The sequence below is a fragment of the Solenopsis invicta genome, chromosome 9 (assembly GCF_016802725.1).
Source record: "Solenopsis invicta isolate M01_SB chromosome 9, UNIL_Sinv_3.0, whole genome shotgun sequence".
Lineage (NCBI taxonomy): Eukaryota > Metazoa > Arthropoda > Insecta > Hymenoptera > Formicidae > Solenopsis > Solenopsis invicta.
In genome coordinates, this window is record NC_052672.1 from 5,393,642 (window position 1) to 5,409,637 (window position 15,996).

A 15,996-nucleotide genomic window follows, 5' to 3' on the forward strand; every position below is an offset into this window, starting at 1 on the left:
CGTGATTTACTATAAATTCGACAGAGTCAACACTAAAGGACAAAAGATGAAGAATTGTATTGGTTGCCTGGGAAAAAGTGGAAGACGTGTACAGTCGTGAGCTAAAAAGTTACAACACATTTTCTTCGATTGTTTTTGAATGCGCAAGCGCCAGCAATAAAATATATAGTGTTTGATAATTAATGATTAAACTCTCGCATAGAGATGGAATGGACTAAGCTGATTCGAAAAGACTTGCATGTATTTTGTAATTTTATTCTACTTTCCTTCAGCTGCCCTCCTGACGTTTGATAACTCGATTATTTTCTTAGATTTGGCGCTATTTATGAATTGATAAAAATCGATGAGACTTTACAAAAAAAATGTACTTTTTTAGTAAATTTATTGAGTTTTTGTAGATTTTTTTACTTAACATGTGTATTATCTCTTTTATTTCAATAATATTTATCTGTTGTGTTATGGAGTATACAAGCTTTTTCCCCAAGCAAACAATTTTATATAAACGTTTTTTTAATGTAAATAATAAACGTTTATTATTCATTACTTATACATTGTACAGCATTACTGTAAAAATAATGTTTATTACATATTAATCAAATATTTTACATTAGTTATTTATTTGTGATAGGCCCGGCACCTTTTGGTAAGTATCAATTAAATTTAACTGTTAGGTAAACTTATGTATCCGCATAGGTTTATCTAATTAAACTTACTTACTAAAAAGTGGAACAACCGGGCGTTAATAATTTAAAGGAAATATGCATTTAACGTTTATTTAATATTAACTTTAAGTTAATTGGTTATTCAAAATAAAGTTTAGAAGAAATATTTATTTTTAACATTAAATTCAGCATTAATTATTATTTATTTCATATAAATCATTTTTTTAAAATAACAATTTAAAAAAATCTTTATTTAACATTTATTTTATATTGATTATTTAGAAGACCAATTTAAAATAAATTAATAAAATTTTTCATACATAATTTAATTGTTTTTTTTTATTTTTTTTTATTGATTTTTTATATTGATTTTTTCTTTCCGATTGTGTTCTTATATTATTTAAATGAATAATAAAAAAGTTATTACAGATGCTATTCTGCATGCATTGTAAAAATCAATGCAAAAACATGATATATAGATTTATATAAATAATACGCTCTAATTATATGTTTTATCTTTTCAATATTTTATATATAAAATTAACATATCAGTAATACATACGTACGCTGTTCACAGATCATCACAGGTATCAGTTTGCAAAAGTTACAGAAGTCAAGCATCGTTGGTAGTGCTTAAGACTTGGATGGATGACCGCTTGGAAATTTCCAAAAAAAAATTCTCTATGAAACTGGAAATCTTATTAAAAACAATATCTATATGATAAAAACGATATAGAAATATGGATAATCCTATTTAATATTTTAGGTAAGTTTATAAAAAAAAGTTACTCGTTTTATCACCGTTATATATATGAATCACTATACATGTGAATGTATATAAAGTTAGGCCACTTTTATGTTCATACAGAAATTAATTTATTTAAGATTAGATTATATGATTTACTTTGAAACATATTTATAGAAAACTAAAAATGTAGTTAGAAATAATACAATAGAAATCACATTAAATAAAGAACATTCTAATAATGCAATGGACATAATTTTCAAATATTTGTTATAGACATTTTTGTTTACAAAAATAATTTATTTATTAAAAAAAAATAATTTATTTTTTTTTATTCATAGGACAAAATGGTTGATTTCGGTAGGACAGAAGTTCTTGTACTGTTCTCTTTAGAAATTATAATAGAAATATTTCGCAATATACATGCGATTTACTATTGGTAGATTTTTTAAAGAAGCGTTAGCGTCATCTAGTTTGCCTGGGAAAATTGGCAATACCATGAAAGGAACAAACGTAATACTTACAGCATGTTTAAATCAAAAACGTCTTGAAGCTATTGAAGGTAAAAGTATTATAATTGAAAACATTTATAAAATTGTTCATGTACTTTAATTTGATAATAAATTTCTTAATAAAGCAGTATTCAAACGTAAAAATCTCATATTTCAACAATTTTTAATCTTTTGATTTTATTTGTATACTTTATTACATAAAAATACGTAATAAACATGTTATAATTCAAAATTTTGCACCAATTTATAGTATTTATTATAATTGTGAAGTTTTTGTCTCTCACATAAATATAATAAAATGTATTTATAAAAATGTACAACATAAATAATTTGCAGTTTATAAATTTAAGGATGCACTAGCGGTAACGTTCTAACATTGACAATACTTTGATAATTTTATAAATTGTTTTTATTTGTTATCTGAACACATGTTTAAAATCTGAAGTCGATCCTCTAACTGGTTCACGAGTTATTCAACTTTAAATTTTGCATGTATTCTTGTGATAGCAATACATTTATGTCCACTTATGTCAACGAAATTATAAAGACGCAACATTCAGAATATTTTGAAACATTGTTTCTGAGTAAATAAAATACTGAGCAATATTTTTAAAAAAAGTTTATGTCGATTTGTTAACTTGTTATTAAGATATCAATGAAAAAACGAAGCAAAATTCCGAATGAGCTACATAACCACGCTTCGGGTACTCGCAAATATTATGTTAATGATATTTTTTAAGTATCTTATGGATTTTTAAGCACTATTCAATATCTGATATACATTAAACGTTATTAGTATGCGTCTAGTTCTTTCATTTCTTACAGTTAATTTCAGATAAAATTTATATCCAAAAGCTCTTTGCCGATGATCGCAAAAATTGCAAAATATACAAATATATTCATTTGTGGTGCCAAATATTATGTTAACTGTCATTATTTAAGTCCTATATATGATACGAGCACATATGGTGCACGTCTTAAGTTACAAAAGCATAGAATTTCATTCATTTCAAATTTAAGTATTTAACTTTTGTCTGAGATTGTATAGCCAGAACATCCTTTTACGTGTCATATTGTTATGATCAACATCATAGAAAAATGATATACAAATTAATTATTTATTATCAAATTTTTAAAATTTGTATGAAAATAATTACTTTTTATTATTACAGGACACATGTTTTCAATAATCGAGTGTGATAAAGCACACAAAGTTGTTTGAAGCAGCAGTTAAAAAAAAATGTAACAACGCTGTACCTCGAGCAGACAAGAGAAAGCAGAAAGACACTAACGATGAATAACCTTTTTGATATAATTATTGTTAGATTGACTTTAGAGAAATTAACGATAGAGAAAAGGAGGATTGTGGAATACCATTTTGTTTTTTGACAATAAGTCGCAAAGGAACCTCTCGAAGTGTTCTATATGACGAAATGTTCGCAATTATGATATTCTTCCAAAAAATGCTGCATACAAAAATACTACTTACACCAGAAACATCGTATTGATGCTGCAACGAAAACGTTTGCGGGTCTAAACAAAATTTCTTCTAGCTACACATGGTCCGAAACTTCCACTCGCTTCTTTCAATACCACATAGAGAGGTGATTTCAATTGTCCGCTTGCAAAAATTATGGGCATAATTGCATAACTGTGCATAGTTGCCAATTGTGATTAAACTATGCTTTCTACTGTTTTAACACCTTGCGTCGTTAATGTTCTGCCTGAATGTAACTCCAAATTGAATTTACTTTCGTCTGCATTATATATATTCTCTAGTTTAAAAAGATTTATATGAGATTTTACGGTAGATATGAATTCTTGACAAACAGTTCGTCAGGAATTCATATCTACCTTAAAATCTTATATAAATCTTTTTGGACTAGAGAATATATTATATATAGTGTAGATAAAAGTGGATTCAATTTGGTATTACATTCAGACAGAACATTGACTACGCAAAGTTTTAAAACATAGTAGCTTACTTGTTCAAAATTAACTACGCATTTAAAATGGTTAAAAATTCATATAAATGTCAATCAAAAAAAGAAATGGAATCAATCGGTTACATATTACACGCGAAATTTAATTATTGTTACTATTGCTTTTTATCTTTTTATTAACTATTGTTATACATATTTTACATAGTAGGATTAGATTTAATGCAATTACAAATAACTTAAGCAGTTGTAAAAAAATGTAAATAAACATGAACGCATACACACACACATATATATATATGTATATAAACATAATTCGAAAATGGAGCACACAAGAGAAAGAAAGAAAACACAAAAAATAATGATAATAAATACAGTTAATATATTAAACTACACAAAATTCAATTAGTATTAATAAATAATTAATAATTCATCTTAAAGCAATGAATAGATGTATGATCATTTGAGCGTCATCTTGGCATCAAATGCCTAACAATAAGAGTCAGATTTCTTCCGGTTATGGTTTAGGTTTCTTGATATTCATTGTTGTTGAACAGTGTGGCTGTTATCAGTATTCCCCTCCTTTAGTCCAGATCTAGACGTTCCTTAAGGCTGATATTCTTCAGTGCATCCTCGACAGTCATTTAAGAAGTGATATAATGAACTTGCATGCATTACTGTCGACAGTAAATGAATTTCGTTATATACATGAATATATCGTGTCAATTACTACCAACTTCGATTTAAGAAATGACAGTAGTGTATAAGCAACCTTTGTGCTCTTCAATCTAACCAAATTACGAGAGGAGTAGGAGAAGGTTGTTTGATTTTCTGAAAAAGAAACGGGAAGAATTGTATAACATCGTGTGATCCGACGTTCTTACAGTGGTGGCTTAAGAGTAAGGTCAGTCAATTATTTCCAATACGTCATAACATAAGTTCTGACTAGAAGGGGGTGGAAAGTTCCTGATGCTAGTTTATCATAAAAAATATAACAAATTATATATAACGTTTTCAAAAATTTATTATTGCTAGGATTTATATATCTGCAAAATGGTTTTTGTAAAGATGGCAGTAAATGAATGGCATGTACACAGTACCCGACAGTAAATAGGGAGGCAATATTAGGTATATACGGCAATAATCGGGGAACAGTATTCAGGATATTGACTGGCAGTAATAGATTTAATAGGATATTTTTTTATTTCTTTTATTATATTTAATTTATTATTCAATTTTTAAGCATTTTGATTTTATTTTGTATATATTAAAATTATTATTTGAATAATAATAAAAAAAAATGTTGATTATATACTACAAAATATTACAAAATAAGTCGACTGCCACGATGTGCTTAAAGCGGCGGTTACTGAGACAGTTATACTCTAAAAGTTCGATTTGGACACGAGTCCTTTCAAACTTTGAAACAAATTTTAAGATACATTTTACATTTACAACAAAAGTAATCACAAAATATTTTTAATTCTATACTCTTTAATTACCTTAAATCAATTACCTTTCCAAATTTTAATATTTTTAAACAATAATTTACATGAATTTTCTATTTTTTTTAAATATTCGCACGATGATTGAAAATACATAAATATTCGGGTTTATGAATGTTATGACAGAGAACTGTCAAATGTTCATTGTTGTTACATGTTCGATGTCTTATAAGGACTTTACATTATAAATGGCAAATCTGTGTAATTGCATTCATTTAAATTAAAAAGCTTCTATTTGAAACACGGTCTGACTTATCCCACTCTTCTTTATATTTTGTGTATACGTATGTATATATCTAAAATTGTACACACACACACACACACACACACACACACACACACACACACACACACACACACACACACACACACACACACACACACACACACACAAAAGCACTCACGCACACACATATATACACTTATCCGTAAAAAAACGGGTCATCAAATTTTATCACAATTTTTTAATATTTTTAAATAATGGTAACTTAATAAAAAAGCATCGGATTGAGATAAAACAGGGTTCAAATTAAAGTGTAAACATTTTGTTTGATAGCCAAGAAAATCAAAATTTAATTACGAACAATTTTCACAAAATGACAGACATTGAAGACAGGCATTGAAAAAGAGAAAAAAATTTTTTTTTTTTAATATTGTGAAAACATTTGGTGAAAATTATTCGTAATTAAATTTTGATTTTCTTGGCTATCAAGGGAAATGTTTACGTTTTAATTTAAGCTTTGTTTCATTTTAATCTGATACTTTTTTATTGAGTTACCGCTAGTTGAAAATATAAAAAAATTGTGATAAAATTTGGTGGCCTGTTTTTTTTTTGCGGATGTGTGTGTGTGTGTGTGTGTGTGTGTGTGTGTGTGTGTGTGTGTGTGTGTAAAAGAAAGAAGAAACTGTATAATATCATTTTGTTTTTTGACTTATAAATATTAACGCGACACAATTCTAATCAACACTAGTTTATTAGCCATAGAGTTCTAGCTGTCATTCTATAGGTAGAAGTTCGTTGGCCATATAGAACAAATAATTTACAATTTACAGAAGAAGGGAAAAAAGGATGTGCTTATGAAATAGCAGAGGGATCGTAGACAACTTAACAACTAATGTCTTGAAAGGCACTTTTATTTATAGAAAAACATAAATTAATGATCTTTCGTAGATTTTATGCACAAATAAATGCCACAAAATAAGGTATTACAAACATTTCATAAAATATATTTTACTAAAAAATAATCTTTCTAATAATCTTTTAGCTTAAAAAATTTTTTAAACAAAGCTTTAAAATAATTCGTTTGCTTCTAATAAACATTATACAACGTTTATAATATAATTGTAAAATCGAAAAGAAGATGCACATGACGGATGATCATATTTTAGAGCTCTATTTTATAAGAGTAGCGCAAGAACTTACATTTTGGACCTAATGTTGGTAATTTTTCCAATATTGAAAAGCGGTGTGGTAATTATTAGAATCAATGAACTCTCATTAGACGAGAGACCTATTAGGTCTCCATAATGACGATTGAAAAGAAAATACAACTAATAAAAGTACGCAATAGTCGGCATTGCTCACATAAAAGAATTGTGCCACTCTTATAATATAGAGCTCTATCATATTTTGTAACCACATCTCACATATAGGGTAAGATGCCGATATCGCACCGGCGCCTAAATCGCACCATCTTGCGTATAAATTCAACTACAGTACTTGTACACTCTTTGCAGGATTATTTGAGAACTACATAAAGTTATCCTTTATCTATCATTATCCTTTATTGAACTCAACACATTAAGAACAATAAAATTTTGTAATTAATATTTTTAGAAAAATAGTAACTTTGTTGCTATTTTTCAATACATTTCGTAGCTTGATTGCAAAAAAGGTAAAATAAATAATCGAAATTTCGATAATTTGTAATGATCACAATATTATTAAAATTAAATTAGCAAAGTTCAAATAACTTTGTACTCTTACTTGTAAATTAAATAAATAAAGTTTTACAAAATGCTTTAGTCTCTTAAATTGCACCATGTCTTACAATTAGTTTCCTAAATCGCACTATTACTTTGATCGTATATTATATATATATATATAAAATCAAATACAGTAATCATACAAACATGCATTGTAACAATATTGCCATAATGTAACAATGTTATTACAATATTATTGAAAAATTATCGAAATGATGACATTCACTGAAATTATATTTAGTTTACGGTATTTATGTCCAACATTAATAAAATTATGCTTATCTAACGCAGTTTTGCTCGAGAAGAAAGAATCCAGCAAAAAAAGTGTCGTTTTACCCCAGGAAGAGTAATATTAATCTATGATGTGATTTAGGAGGCCACTTGCCTAAATCGCACTATTTGAAAGCTTCTTAAGGCTCCTGAGTACTCGCCGCGGCCATATTGAAGTCGTGACGTCAGAAGCGAGAAATTGCGTGAAATGACACGTAATTTTGTCCGACATGCCATTTGTAAATAAAGCCAATTTGGATAAAACAGACTAAGCAGATGACTTTAAAACACTTCTAAATATCGGTCACGATTATCCTTTTTTCGCCTAGCAGTGAGTAAATAGTTGTAAAAAGCACGTAAAGTGACGTCTATTCAGACAGGAAAACACACGGATAGCTATTAAAAGGAGTGAAAAATGTACTTTTATGTATAAAATTCAAAGAAACTTTACTCGCGGTCCATTTTTACGAATTTGGTAAATACGAGACAAGTCATATTTTCACAATGAAACACGTAATAACAAAATGACATGCACGATAACATTTCATCGTCAATCTGTCACGTTTCACGTGTATTAGTTCTAATTTTGTCCGCGACGAAATGTCGCTACCGTCAATGCGGAGTTCTCGGCTGAGGAGTCAGGAGCCTTAAAAACCGTCAATTAAAAATTTATGACAATACATAAAATTCTGAATAAAATAAATATGAAAAGAGAAATGTTGCACTTCATTATGACGTAAAAAAATTAAAAATATAATTTAAATATAATTTAAATATAATTAAAAATATTCCTCATAATTCCTTAGTTATAAGTCTTTATGCCAAAAGTGGTGCAATTTCGGCAACCTTTATCCTAATTTACATTCCATGATCAAAAATTTATTACAACTTTTACACAAAATTTTTGCGGTATCACATGTTTTAATAATAAAGTTTTGCCGTAAAAGAGTTACAAAATGTTTAATTCTTTCGCTCACAGCATGTATACTCTGATGTAGTCAAATATATACATTCTTGTCACAATGTTCGAATTTGACTAAAAAAAATATAGTTGTCGGCGTGAAATATAAGAAAATATTACGTAATACCAATATTACAAAATTTCTGTTATGTATTATTTTTATAGGTTTCTTATACAAAAAGATCATAAACAGTCAATGATGCTATTGCAGTTGATTGCACGAGTCATTTAAACTTCATATGCTTTTCGATTAATATCTTTTATTCTAATATCTTTTATTATAATATCTTTATTATAATCTTTTATTATAATATCTTACGTTCTATTATGCATAACAATAATAAAACAAATAATAATAAATATAGCAATAATAATAATTAATTCCTCGAAGGATATTGGTCCCATGCTGATTTCAATATCCCAATAATTATATAAATTGGATGCAAATCTCCTTGCCAAAATGCGAATATTCTTCTTCGAATAGTGAGACCTGTAAAGAAGAATACAGATAAATGAGTTGCAGAAAAAAAACTACTATTAATAAATAAAATATGGAAAAGAACAGTGTTATGAAAAGATCTGTCTTTTCTGTGTTTACGGAAAATAAAACAAATTCTTATAGTTATTGAGGTGAGGAATTTGATGGTGCTCATTAAAATTACGTCATATGATGGGAGCACAGAGAAAATTGCTTTTAATTAAAAAAAATTTGTGGCGTCGCAATCCTTTGCGATAGAACGCTACGCTATATGTATTGATAATAAAGTTTAATACAGCACGATTTCATTAAAAATACAGAACATTTTATAAAAATTATATATTTGATTCGATTGATAGCAAACGGCATAAAGGAAGATACGCACAACTCGCCGATTCTCTAGGTGGGGCTATCTGGAGCATGTTTGTTCGACCTTATTGCGTCTGATAGATATAGCATTTTTATAAGATATTCCATATTTTTAATATCAAAACGTGATGTATCACACTGTTCTAGCAATACGTTCCAGCAGTTGATCGTTACATCAGTGATCAGTCGCTTGTTCTCGCGAATAACTGTGATATCACAACCATGGTACATACGAGGATTATTTAAAAAGTAATGTCTTACATTTTTTTTCTTAAAAACTATTTATTCTACAAAAATAATGTTTACACATATAAAAGAAGGATATTTTATTTATTCTATTTTTCTACATAATCTTCTTCAAGTTCTACTGCAGTCCTTCAGCGATTCAACAGGGCGTGTAAGCCCTATCGGTATCAGTTCTCGCTTTGGTTATGGAGTCAGGTTTTCACTGATCTAGTTCCCTCAGATTTCCACTTGTTCGGACCACTAAATTTAAGGATAGCGTTCGTGGAAAATATGTTGAAAACGAAATATGAAGAGGTGATTAGCGTAGTGAAAACCTGGCTCCATAACCAGAATGAGAACTAGTACCGTCAGGGCAAACATGCCCTTGAATGAATCACTGAAGAAAGATAGTAGAACTTGAAGGAGATTATGTGGAAAAATAGAGTAAGTAAATAAAACATCATTCTTTCATACGTGTAAATTTCATTTTTGTGGATTAAATAGTTTTTGAGAAAAAAAAATGTGCATCATTACTTTTTGGGCTACCTTCGTTTATATGAGGTGTAAAAACGGTAAATTATTTTTGTAAAAGTTTACGATTTAAATGCAATTTTCGAGGGGAAATTCACAGCCGGCATTGGTGTACAAAATTTCGGCAGTGGACTGCCGAAAAAAGTAAGCAGTGACCTATATTGACGGCATTGTCGTCAGTGGTTGGGGAGTGGTGAGCTCACTTCAGAGTCGGTTTTTCGATCATGGGGTTGAGCACAAAAATTTTTTCTTGCATATTCCGAAAGCACATAAATAAAAGAATATTTTAAGCCTATAATCAATTTCATAATTGCTTTCTTTCTGGTAGTTTACTCTTGTACCTGAACGGTGGGGTGCTCACTTCAGGGTCGGTTTTTCGATCACGTGGTTGAGCACAAAAATCTGGTCTTGCATATTTCGAAAGCACATAAATAGGAGAATATTTTAAGCCTATAATCAGTTTCAGAATTGCTTTCTTTCTGGTACTTTACTCTTGTACCGTTAATGTGTATTCGTACTTTCGGGACGATTTTCTGGTCGAAGAGATTGAGTACGAACATTTATTTATATATCGTTGGAAAGCACATAAAAAGCACTTAATTCTAGTGTATTTATTTTTTTATTTTATTAATTATTTATATGAGTTGGTGCTGGCTTAACGTTAAGCTGGCACCCCCACCTTCAATCTCATTTTCCTGCTAAACCGCTCGAGCACAAAAATTTCAAATAGGGTACATAATTAGCACATAAAAAGCACTTAATTTTGGCATAAGTGGCGTTTCGATTTTTTGTGGTGGGGGTGCTAACTTAACAGACATTGTTATTTTTAGTATTCTATTGTTTGAAGTTAGGTATACCTATGCATAAGACATCACATAATAATGTGCAATTACAGTAAAATGTATAAGATTTTTAAAGAAGAATGTTTAAAATTTATTTTGATGACAAACAAATACAATATCAAGGGCATTATTTTGATTATTTTTATTATTATTTTTAGTGTTCCATTGTTTGAGGTTATATGCATAAGACAGCACATAATAATGTGCAATTACATTAAAATGTATAGATACAGTTCGTAAATAAAATTTTTGGAAGTTTTTTGTATAATTGTGTAGAATACTTCGGGAAAGCTTTAGAATTCTTGTGCAGGCATTGGCGTATGATAATGGGCACGCGGTAGTGTTCATAATTGCATGGCATTGCCTTAATTTTAATATAGGATTGACGGCATTGTAGGCATTGACTAACAATAAGCATTGTCGGCAGTGTACAAAAATGTCGGCAGTGTTTTACAGCAATGCCAAAAATCGGCATTGGTGTACAAAATTTTGGGTTGTGAATTCCCCCTCGGCAATTTTCCATATGTTATTTCCGTTATGTGACGTAATTTTAACTAACACCATCAGATTTCTCACCTTAGAAACTATAAGAAATGAATTGTTTTATTTAAAATCCTTTTTTACATAATAGATACTTACGGCATCTCGTATTGTCTTGTTTCGTCTTCTATCGGAATATAGCAGCTTATGTTATTTTTAAAAGCTCTCTTTTCGGAAGTATTGTTGTCCTACGGAACGTCTAACGCGGAATGATGTCGAGGGTGAAAAGAATAAAAGCTGTGATAAAGCTAAAATGAGTCATTACGTGAGTCATCATAAAATCGGTGTTCAGCATCCATAGTGGTGTAAAAAATAAGTAAAAGCATTGCGCATAATGGTGGCAGTTTTGAACCAATCAGAAGACAACCAATTTTGCAGGCGCTTATTTTAAAAAAAGAGAGTAAACGAGAGATTTATGCACTATTAAAGTATATAACGACGCTTGACGTAAATATAAGACAATTTTTTGTTGCATACTACGTAATGTATATAGGCGTTTAACTCTTAACGCGTCACACGTTTAATTACCGTATCCTATAACGCTAGTGACAGACGACGTGGATGGGTGCCCATACTGCTTTTCTTACAAAATGGGTTGCGCGCTGATTGGTTCAAAGATTAAACGAGTGCGCCGCATCGAAAATGTTTTACCTTGCTTCTTACACTATAAGCTCATTCATAGGAGCCTTAGAAATTATCCATACAAACTTACATAGTTACATAATCATATGTGTAATGAGGAAATTGATTGGTCTATCAACACGTACACATGCATAAGGAAATAGACCAATGGATAGGCCCGGATGCAGGAATTAAAAACGGTAGTTCGTCCAATGAACTATAATCTATACTAGAATGCTAAGTCTAATAGGAAGGAAAGAGACAGATGCGGGGTAAGAGAGAAAGTAAAGAAGTACATTCTCGTCTCTTTCAATAGAAAGAGACGAGAATGTACTTCTTTAGAAAGAGTCGGGAAGATACTTTTAACCAATCACAGATCAATTAGACAATTGGAAGGGAGACGCTAAAGACTATCTCTCAAACCTTTGCTGGATGTTACGGCTTTACTCGGCCATTTCATTCTACTGCCGCCATTTTATATACTATCCCAGATAGCAAAGCATTTCTAACACATAAAGAAAAATATTTACTACTACAAATTTTCCTTTGGTTGCAATCACATTGCTATAATGAAGATGCTAATCCCTTGGTACAGGACAATTTAAAGGCAACAGGAAGAAAACTGTTTCCCAGGCAACTGAAGAGCAATAATGTACAAAATTTATCAATATAAAATTTTCAGTAACTTGTTATAAAATTGCATACGCAGCATGCGTTGATGATAATATCTTAAGCAGAATCGGAAGCTGCTTTTCTCAAAAAAGATGACAACTTAGCAACGCATTTTCATCAAATTGATAGCAATATGCGGAAAATTTGCTATCTGAGATATTACGTAAACGTGATAAACATGTTATAATTAAAAATTTTTTATTAATTTACAGTGTTTAGAATTGTGAGGTTTTTGTATTACATAAATATAAAAAAATATATTTATTAAAAATGTACATCACAAATAATTTGCAGATCATAAATTTAATGTTACGTGTCCATTATACTCTTATATTCAAGATTATAAAAAATGATATACATATTAATTTGAATAACAAATTATTTATTGTAGAGAAATATTTGATCGTTACAGAAACAACACAATTTAGACAAGAACGCCTTATACGGTCACAGCTAGGTCTTCGTGCGTGTATTGTTTGTGTGATTTTATATACTTTACTCAGATTCAATAAACTGCACGTCGAATTATTTTTTAGTCATAACACAGCTCTACATTAAACAAGATTAAGTAATATCACGTATTATTAATATTATAATTAATATTAACCTTCTCCCCCCCAAAAAGAAATTAATTATTGTTAAATTTTTTAGATTTTCTTAAATATATTTATTATTTATTATTATAACACACATGTTTTCAATATTGGAGTGTAATAAAGACACATAAAGTTTTTTAAAGCAGCAATCAGACAAAAATATGACAATATTGTACCTCAAACAAGCAAGAGAAAACAGGATGACAATAACAAATAATATTTCTTGATATAATTATTGTTAAACTAATTAAAAAAAAGGATAATAATATAGATATTAAAAAATGACAATTGAAAGAAGCGCTTTTTATTTTTTACTATAGTATTAAAAATCTTTTTTTATTTTTTGTTTATAGTCATAAGAAATATTATTTATTTTTTATGTGCTGTTAAAGTAAACGTTTCTTATTTTTATGCAGTATTAAAAAATGTTTCTTACTTTTTACCTACAATCACAAATCATGTTTACTTGCTATTTACTGTTAAAAGAAAATTAATATATTATTATATACATATTACAGTATTTATGTGAAATTTACATAAGATTTAATATTATTTCACATATATTACATGTATAACAAATTGTTATATGACACTTACAAAAATATATATAAAAGTTTGAATTTTCAACGGATATATTAATTATAAACTTATCAATTTTTTTATAATTTATGTGCTATATGTTAATTGTTAACTCTTTTAAATAAAACAATTCTTTTATATACAAATGAAAGAATTAGTCACTTACGACAATTGTGCTCTAGACCCTAGAGTATGCGCGAATTCAGTAGTTTGTGAAAAAAATGAAATATGCCTCAGAAAAATATCAAATCAAATCCTTGAAGCTATTTGTTATATATTAAAAACTTTCAAAAGTTTTATTCTTGTTTTTCATTAAAGAATAAAAATAAATTTTGCTTAATTATTTTATTAATAGTTCCGTTATACTTAAGTATTCAATATTTATCGACGAAAATCCTACAAAAAATGACACTTTTTTGGTACAACACCACGAATACATTTTCAGTAGTATTAATGTAATGTTATAATAAGTACACCGCAGTATTGTAATATATTTTAATAGTTTCTCTATATTGTTTTCAGTAATTTTTAAAACATTTTTTAAACAGTTTTCTTATAGTTTTTTTTTCATACAGCATGGCTAACATTTTTTTTTCAAATGTAACATAAATTCACTATCAGTCAAGGTTCGTGACTGAATATGGAATTGGTCGAATTCTGCTTACTTCTTTTCCTTATGGCAAACAAAATATCATCTATTATGCATTTTGAAATTCCTTGTTGTTTCTTTTTTTCGTTCTGCTTTATATTTATGCTTTAACTTATACATTATTTCTTAAGATTAAAATTGTATAAAACCAAAAATTTTTGACGATGGTTTGGTTTTCCTTTATGAGTTATTTTAATTTTTTTTACATAAGATTGAATTTTACTTCAAACATTTGTGGTGGAATTGTGATATAAAACATTTTTGGCTTATTACCTTTTGTAAATATTTTTACTTTTGGAAATTTTCTTGGGAAATTAAAGAATTATTATCTTTTGATTTTTTAAAGAAGTATAGGGTTGTGTTATATTATGTTATATAACTTGATTAGTTTTTATTTTATGGTCAGTTATTAAATTCCATAAAGGTTGTGAAAAACTTTCTTCTATAATTCTAAAATTCTTATTTGAATTCTCTGAAGAGATTTGGTAACCTTCCTCTCGCTGAATTAAATGTCTATTAATTTTATTACACTATTTCTTTTTTTATTTTATACTATTAACTTCTATTAAACATTTATTGAACCGCTATATATCGTGTTGATTCTTAACTACAAGGACAGGGAAAGAAAAAGAAATAGAAGAATTAATTTTTAACATTAAGAAATATATTTCAGTATCATAATGCGTTTTACAAAACAAATTTGTTGATAATTCAGTTTATTTTATACAATATAGTATCCAAAAAATATGTTATTAATTCATATATTATTGTCGAATTTTTATTACAAATTTCATACAAGATTTTCGCAGCGTCACATTTTTTAGTAATAAATTTTTGCCGTAAAAGAGTTACAAAAAGTTTAATTTTTTCGCTCAGCATATGTATTGTGATATAGCCATGTACATATTTTCGATACAATGTCCAAATTCGAACAAGAAAAGTACAGTTGTCAGCTTGAAATATATGGAAATATTGTGCAAGGTCAGTATTTTTAATATATATTTTTTACAGATTTCTTACACAATAAGTTTACAAACGGGTAATAATGCTATTGCAGTTGATTGCACGAGTCGCTTAAAATATTTCATATGTTTCTCGATTTATACTTTTTACGTTCTATTGTGCAGAATAATACTAAAATAATAATAAATAATAATAAATAATGCTAAAAATAATAAATAATGCCAGCAATAATACTAGCACTAGAAACTGTAATAGCATGAATAATAATTAATTCTCTGAAGTTTAAAGGTCCCATCTTGAATTTAGTACTCTGATACTTTTCTTTTTCAATGCAAATATATTTTAATTCT

The 15,996-nt window shown here is 28.4% G+C and overlaps 1 long non-coding RNA gene across 10 annotated transcripts in view; it reads left to right on the plus strand.

Annotated features, from left to right (window-relative positions):
* Positions 1 to 15,996, plus strand: part of LOC120358721 — a 42,239-nt gene that overhangs the window by 948 nt on the left and 25,295 nt on the right. For 2 of the 10 annotated variants that reach the window (XR_005575611.1, XR_005575614.1), the window contains exons 1-2: positions 9,663 to 9,677; positions 10,158 to 10,225. This is a non-coding gene — a long non-coding RNA (uncharacterized LOC120358721). The other 8 variants (XR_005575609.1, XR_005575613.1, XR_005575607.1 and 5 more) reach the window with 8 other exon arrangements.